We start from the raw sequence: 8,831 nt of genomic DNA, 5'->3' as shown, positions 1-8,831 counted from the left end.
CAAAACAAAAGAACTCAGTTTTCTCCTGATTTAACTGTAACATATATTAGCCTACTAATCATCCATTCATTAATTTTGGATATACAGGAAGTCAAATGTTTAAGTGCATTTTGATCATCATTAACATTTGGATCTGTATATCATCGGCATATATTCATGAATAAGGACGTTATGATTACGAATGATATCACAGATAGGATAAGATAAAACCCAACGGTCCAACAAGTGTTAAGTACTTTGGTACTACGATCTGTAAAGCATGTACTGTACCACGATTTAACCGAACCACATTATACCAACACGTTGATCTAACCTTTGCAAAAATAAATCATACCATCCCCCCATCGATCGCATTCATCACAACACGTCACATTTTGAGTACCGTCTTCAATGATTAATGCACGTCTATTTTTTCTCTGATGCATGCGTCGTGATATGATAGAAAACGGCCATACACCGTCAACGTACACGGATCCAATTCCGATTCACATTTCGCAAAGGTACAGTAGTGAAAGAGTTGTTTCAACAGTTTTGTTGTTTCCATGCGTCACAATCGGTTCTAATAACCAAGAAAACCAATTATTATCTTGTCGCATCATAAACTACACGAGACATGCAGACGTGATGAAAATGTTTTTGAAAATCCACTTTGTATAGACGCTTCTATGATATATGGCGAAGGACGAGATCTGCGTTTTCAAATTGTACGAACCTGTTCAATTTGGTTGGAGCAATAGATTGCCAAGCACTGGTTGCATGGCTGTAACCGCCAATGATGCGTCGTGCTACTCCGTCTAGTACGTCGTAAAGAAAAGGATCCTTTACTCGTCACGTGAATCGTTCTTTTGCTTTATCCACGCACAAGCTTTGTTTTTTAAATTTGTAAAAATACTGACTGTTGACCAGTTGACTGTTTTGTGCAATCGAGGTAGCTTTGTCCAATAGTTTATTGTCTGTTCCTTCAACATATCTGTAGTATCCAGTCATTACAAAGTACACAGTAATAAAAGAACACTTAAACCAGCTTGGTGTGTAACCGTCTTTATTCACTCACTATTGTTTATCACTATTGTATCTAACTATTGTAACCCCCACAACACTCCCGTGCTGTTCCCTTTATGCTACACTGCAGCTGTACAATAATATTCAAGAATGCTCATCATTCTAGAGGGCGCTATACCATAATACAACATCCCCCCTTTCAGGAAAAATGAATACCAACATTAACATCATGGCATAAAATAATTATCATAATAAACATTATATATTCATACAAAAGCCAGTACATATCAAATTTTAAAAAACTTCTAAAAGTTCATATCATAATCTGAATGCCAGACCGGTACAGTCTTTTGTCTAGAAGACCGTCGTACAGGCTGAGGTACTTCTTGTGAAGTTACAATAGGCAATACATTCTGTTCATTTGATTGTACTGTATTAGTATCAGACATCGTAATATCAAAGTCAGCAAAATCATCTTCTGAGTTCAATATGGAATGTGAGGCATACAATATATGACGACGATTACGAACATAAGTCCTTCCATTTACCTCCACAATATAAGAACGAGGTGCTTTCTTGGAAATAATTCGTCCAGTCGAACCCCATCCATGCTTTGCTCTGATTTTAACTTTATCCCCTGGCTTAAGTTCTTTCAATGTTCCCACACCATGTCTGGAGTTGTAGTACACTTTTGCTTTCTGCTTATGCACTTTATCCGCAGCATGAATATCATTCCAATTTGGTGTATGTGGCTTAAGTTTTACAGGCAATTGAGGTAGAGATGTACGAATCTCTCTTCCCATTAGCAACACCGCTGGGCTCAATCCAAGGCTAGGTATTGCTGTAGATCGATAAACCATTAAAGCTGAAAGGTAATCAGATTGATTAATAATGTTTTTAGCTATATGCACAGCCTTCTCTGCTTGTCCATTCGCTTGAGAATGGTATGGACTAGTAGTAACATGCTGAAAATTATAGCTTTGTGCAAACTGGCGAAATTCACCCAAAAACTGTGGACCATTATCCGTAACAACAGTTTCTGGTATCCCAAACCTAGCAAAGATATCCTTCAAAAAATTAATCACAGCAACAGACGTCAATTTATGCAAAAGATGTATCTCGATCCACTTGGAGTAACAATCCACAACAATCAGATACTGTTTACCCGCCACCTCCGCTAAATCACATGCAATGCGTTGCCATGGACGATCTGGAAGTGGAAATTGCATTAATGGCTCTGCTTTCTGTGCAGGTTTTTTAGTTGTACAATGTTCGCATCTACTCACGTATTCAGCAATTTGTGCCCCAATAGACGGCCACCAAACGGCTTCCTTAGCTCGAAGTCGACATTTAGTAATTCCAAAGTGTCCAGAGTGAATTCTCAAAAGCATTTCAGCTCGTAGAACTGTTGGAATAATTATACGCTCACCATAAGTCAAAATACCATCAATCACACTAATGTGATCACGAGCATCCCAGTATGGTTTAACATCAGACGTTACATCTTTTGCGCATTTCGGCCATCCATTAACAACATATGACAAAATTAAATTTAATGTTTTGTCCTTAATAGTTTCATGAACAATTTCATGAAGTCTCGCATCCGATGCAGGCCAATGTTTAGCAACCATGCTAACATGGACCAATAATTCTTGTTCAAGTTCTATATCCTGTGGTTGAGCAACATAATCAAGTTGTGGAGCACGCGACAACGTATCAGCAATTACAAGATATTTTCCAGGCGTGTACTCTGCACAACAATTATACTTCATAAGACGCATCAACAATCTTTGACATCGCAATGGAGCATCGCACAAATCTTTAGAGTTAATTAAAGGTACTAATGGTTTATGATCAGTTTGTATTAACACTTTAAGTCCTCTAAGGTAAGTATAGAAGCGATCACATGACCATACAGCAGCCAAAAGTTCCTTCTCAATTTGCGCATATTTCTTTTCTGCAGACGTCAAAGTACGAGAACAGTATGCAACAGGTTGCCACATGTCATCATGTTGACGTTGAAGTATACACCCACCAATACCATATGAACTAGCATCAGCACTAACCATAGTTAGTTTTTTAGGATCATAAAATGCTAAAGTTGGTGTAGTAATTAATAGTTCCTTAAGACGATAAAATGCGACCTGTTGAGTATGATCCCAAAACCAGTCCACCGTATCTTTCAACAAATCATTTAGTGGCACAGCCACACTAGAAGCATGCGGAATGAATCGAGAAAACCAATTAATCATTCCCATAAAACGTTTCACATCACCTTTCGAAGTTGGAATGGGCATATTAATAATAGCAGCAACTTTAGTCGAATTAGCATGCAAACCATCTTTATCAAGTGTATAACCAAGAAATTGAACTTCAGATTTTGATACACAAGACTTTTCTTTGTTTAAGCGAAGACCCATATTATACACAGTGTCCAAGACTTTCTCCAAACGATCATCATGTTCCTGTTGAGTTCTACCTGTAACAAGAACGTCATCTATATAAACAACTACACCCGGCATTTGGGCTAACATATCACTCATGACTCGTTGATATATTTCTGGTGCCGACGTTATACCAAATGGTAAACGTGTAAAACAGTATCTTCCAAATGGAGTAATAAAAGTTGTAAGGCGTTGACTGTCTTCTTCAAGCGGAATCTGCCAAAACCCTTGTTTTGCATCCAATGTCGAAAACACCTTAGCCCCAGAAATTTTACCAACCACATCCTCAATAGTCGGAATTGCAAAACGTTCACGTAGCACACATTTATTCAGATTGCGCAAGTCTACACATAAGCGAATAGAACCATTTTTTTTCGGAGCAATAACAATAGGCGCACACCATTCTGTTGGTTCCATGATACGTTTAATAACTCCTTGTTTTTCCATACGAATTAATTCCTGTTCCACCTTTGGCAATAAAGGTATAGGTATTCGACGAGGGGTATGTACACAATATGGAGTAGAGTTATTGACAAGTTTAATTTTAGCTGGCGATCCTTTCAAACATCCCAGTCCATTAAACACTTCTGATAACATATTAACCCGCTTAATCAATCCAAGCGATTCACAAACATCTTTACTCAGTACGGGTTCTCCATTTTCAAGCACAAGAAAATCCACCGAGGACCTGCAACCTTTAACATAACATGTTAACATAGTTTGCCCTAAGGGTATGGCTTGACCACCAAAAAAACCAACCAATTTAGTTTTGTTTGGCTGTAATGATTTATTTGAATTCAAGCTCTCAAATAAATGTTTAGGCAAAATATTTACTTCAGAACCAGTGTCTAACAGGAAATTCACCTCAATGTTTTCCACTAAAACATCTGCTCTCCACAAATTGCGTTCACCACAAGTTTGATGCACTGTTCCAAGAAATAACTCGCAATCATCATCGCTAGATCCACCATCCTCACCCACAGTTTGAACAGCTTTTAGTTTCCTCTGTTGCAGTTTAGCTCGACACATACGTCCAAAATGACCCATCTTCGAACAGTTATGACATTTCTTACCCTTCGCTGGGCATTTAAAATGATTCTCTTTAGAGTGTCCACAATTACGGCAATTACCACAAGTTACCGGCGTTCCATGATTTTGAGATTTCATGTATTTACCACGAGGAGGACGACGATTAATACCTTGTACACTGGCACTTTGACCATCTGGTTGTGTCTCCCCTTTAATAACAAGTAAATCCTTCATAGTGGTCTCCATCATTTTAGCTTGATCAACAATTTGCTGAAATTTACCCTTTTCCATAGTAAGTAATTTCCTTTGTATACTATCCCGTAACAAACCACAAACTAGCCGATCTCGTAATGCATCATCCAAAAATGGACCAAATTCACATGTACTAGCTAAATGTTTCAGTTCAACTGCATATTGGGCAACACTTTCCTCCGTCCGTTGACTACGTTTATAAAATCGGTAACGTTCTGCAATCACCAAACGTTTTGAACGAAAATGTTGAAGTAACAACTGACAAATATCAGAATACGACTTTGTCTTTACACAATCCGGCTCACACAAGCTTTTAACAATCTTGTAGATCTTTGGTCCTATGACACTAAGTAATACCGGCGTTTTTTTCACATCCGACACATCATTAGCAAGAAAATATAATTCAAAGCGTTCAAGGTAGTCCGCTATTTCCTCCGCTTCACTGTCAAACGGACCAATTTGTCCCACGAGAAACGAATCACCACGAACAGCCATATTTACCTCTGGCTCCGCCATCTTGCTCAGTTAGTACGACGTATGCACACGACACACCGTAAAAAACAATCACAAACTTGACCAGTTCACAACACAATTCACAATGGCTGGGTACATAAAACACTCGCTGCCACCATGTAGTATCCAGTCATTACAAAGTACACAGTAATAAAAGAACACTTAAACCAGCTTGGTGTGTAACCGTCTTTATTCACTCACTCACTATTGTATATCACTATTGTATCTAACTATTGTAACCCCCACAACACTCCCGTGCTGTTCCCTTTATGCTACACTGCAGCTGTACAATAATATTCAAGAATGCTCATCATTCTAGAGGGCGCTATACCATAATACAACAATATCAACGAAACGAGTCGGAGGTATTCTGTTCGGAATGTCAACGTCGCCGACCATCAGTTGATTTGAGATTATTGAGATTTTAGTAAGAACAAAGAATATATATCACAAGAATGAGTATTCCGCGATTTTTGCATGATAAATTTGTAACAGAGAGTGATGCCCACCCTCAGATGGGATGCGGATGTATACAGACTAAATAAGACTTGATTTAATAGATATTATACATGTCACATTATGATTAAATAGAATTATGATAATATATTTTGCAATTGTAAAACATTTTATAATGCATATATAATACCAAACTAGTGTACACCCTTCTACAGAAAATTATTTACTACCATACTAAATTAGTTCACAAAAAAGCCTAACAGCAACACCAAAAATCAACGAAGCGTTACTCAGCACGGCCTATTCTTTACCATTGCCGCGTATTAATCTACGCCCGGTAAATTAAGTATTGTTTTTAAGATATAAATTAGTAAAAAATACATATTATTAATAGGATACAATGTTAAATTTCATTAACATTTATTTGTTTTACCAGAAACAAGTTAAATATAGAAATATTATTAAACTATCCTTCGTGAAAACGCGTAAACACCAATTCACGCCCGGTTGATGAAGCGAAATGTTTATTCGGCAGTTTTTACTACATAAATTGCATGAAACGAACAATTAAATATCCAAACAGCATTTAACATGATGTTGGCATGTAGTTTATAACATTTTTTATCATGAAAATACTACCGGTGGTGCAGGCTTAGATTAGTGTAACCGTCACAAAAAGTTGTATCCATCCTTACTTATGGCGGCGCCCTACCACATGGACAATATTACTGTTACAGGGAAAATCGCGGATTACTCATTCTTGTGACATATATTCTTTGGTAAGAACCATTTTCGGCTCAGCTTTTGTTGTTTCCCCCAATGGACTGTCAATAATGGGCCTAATAATTACAATAACAACAACCCTTGTACCACAGACTGGTAATACATTAAATCCCCTAGTTTGTATCATTTGCTGAGCCATAAACTGCATTTCTCATAATGCACAAAATAAATTAATATAGTGATTTTCTGATGATTTTTTTGAAACACAGCAATTCATTATAACAAACATAGCTGATGCACTACACATGATGAATAATTCATAATGTTTGCATAACCTACCTACAGAAAAAAAAAACATACAAAAACTATTATATTACATTGGTATTCTTCTTTCAATTTATTGGATTTTTAAACTTCATAAAAATTGCCTCAAAATTGCAGATAATTTCCATCTTAAAATACCAAATGTAATTAACCTAATATTGTGGCAGCAGGTAAAAGTTGTGTAAACAATTTAATGACTATCAGCCTGTACACAGCCAGCACTCACCCTCTTTAGGTGAACATGTCCTCATTATGTAAGTAAATTATATAATAATATTTATATATTTTATTTGTTTATATGAGTGACTACATTGTTATCAGTATTGTAACTGTGCATTATTATTGTCACTATCACTATTGTTATCTGTTAACACACTTCCACCTAAAAATCCCACATCATATAAACACACAATATTAAATGTGTTCATTTTTACAATTGTCTATATACAAAAATAAATCATCTTATTCACATTTTATTTCATAATGTATATAATATAATGTACAAATCTTTAACAATAAATCATCTTATTCACATTTTATTTCATAACGTATATAATATAATGTACAAAGCTTTAACAGTTACAATAATATGTAAGTATTTAAAATAAACTCACAACGATTGATTGTAAAAAAAACATACACAAATATAAATTGGAAAAAAGACAAAGCAACAACTATAAAGTACCTGAAAAAAACTACATTGAAATAATTATTCCTATCACATGCTATCTATTGTACATTAATGAGTCTAGTCTAGTGGGTAGATAAAGAGGTTACAAAAACATAGACATTTAAAATGGTGTATGTCAGTTGTTTGTTGTCTTCCATATCTACATGATGCATCACATGCTATCTATTGTACATTAATGAGTCTAGTCTAGTGGGTAGATAAAGAGGTTACAAAAACATAGAGGTTACAAAAACATAGAGATTTAAAATGGTGTATGTCAGTTGTTTGTTGTCTTCCATATCTACATGATGCATCAGATGCTATATATTGTACATTAATGAGTCTAGTCTAGTGGATAGATAAAGAGGCTACAAAAACATAGAGATTTAAAATGGTGTATGTCAGTTGTTTGTTGTCTTTCATATCTACATGATGCATCAGATGCTATCTATTGTATATTAATGAGTCTAGTCTAGTGGATAGATAAAGAGGCTACAAATACATAGACATTTAAAATGGTCTATGTCAGTTGTTTGTTGCCTTCCATATCTACATGATGCATCAGATGCCATCTATTGTACATTAATGAGTCTAGTCTAGTGGATAGATAAAGAGGCTACAAAAACATAGACATTTAAAATGGTGTATGTCAGTTGTTTGTTGCCTTCCATATCTACATGATGCATCAGATGCTATATATTGTACATTAATGAGTCTAGTCTAGTGGGTAGATAAAGAGGCTACAAAAACATAGAGATTTAAAATGGTGTATGTCAGTTGTTTGTTGCCTTCCATATCTACATGATCCATCACATGCTATCAATTGTACATTAATGAGTCTAGTCTAGTGGGTAGATAAAGAGGCTACAAAAACATAGACATTTAAAATGGTATATGTCAGTTGTTTGTTGCCTTCCATATCTACATGATCCATCACATGCTATATATTGTACATTAATGAGTCTAGTCAAGTGGGTAGATAAAGAGGCTACAAATACAGAGAGATATGGTTTGCAAAAAAAGGTTAGACTTGTGACAGTAAGCTACATTTCATCTTTAAACTTCAGCTGTCTGTATACTCCTTAAGGACAGAGAAGTTGTATCGGCCATCAAGAAATTTTAAATCTGAATCTACTGTATGAATTTTTCCAAGATTAAATATTTGTCTTGTGTTTGAAAAATTATTACAATAACCGATAAATAATTTAATAATACAGTCAACTCTCCAAAACAGGACAGCCTTGGGCTGAGCTAATATGTCTGGTTTTCTGAATAATGGTAAAAAATGGGACATTAAAGGTATGGTTTTGGATGAGTTGACTGTATTTAATAAAACTTTACAGGTTCTTTACAATCAAATTCAGATTTTGATTGGTTGTAATTAGTATATTAAAAAAAAATCCAACTGAACTGTTATT

The sequence above is a fragment of the Antedon mediterranea genome, chromosome 3, assembly GCF_964355755.1.
Source record: "Antedon mediterranea chromosome 3, ecAntMedi1.1, whole genome shotgun sequence".
Taxonomy (NCBI): Eukaryota; Metazoa; Echinodermata; class Crinoidea; order Comatulida; family Antedonidae; genus Antedon; species Antedon mediterranea.
Note: the sequence above shows the minus strand (reverse complement) of the source record.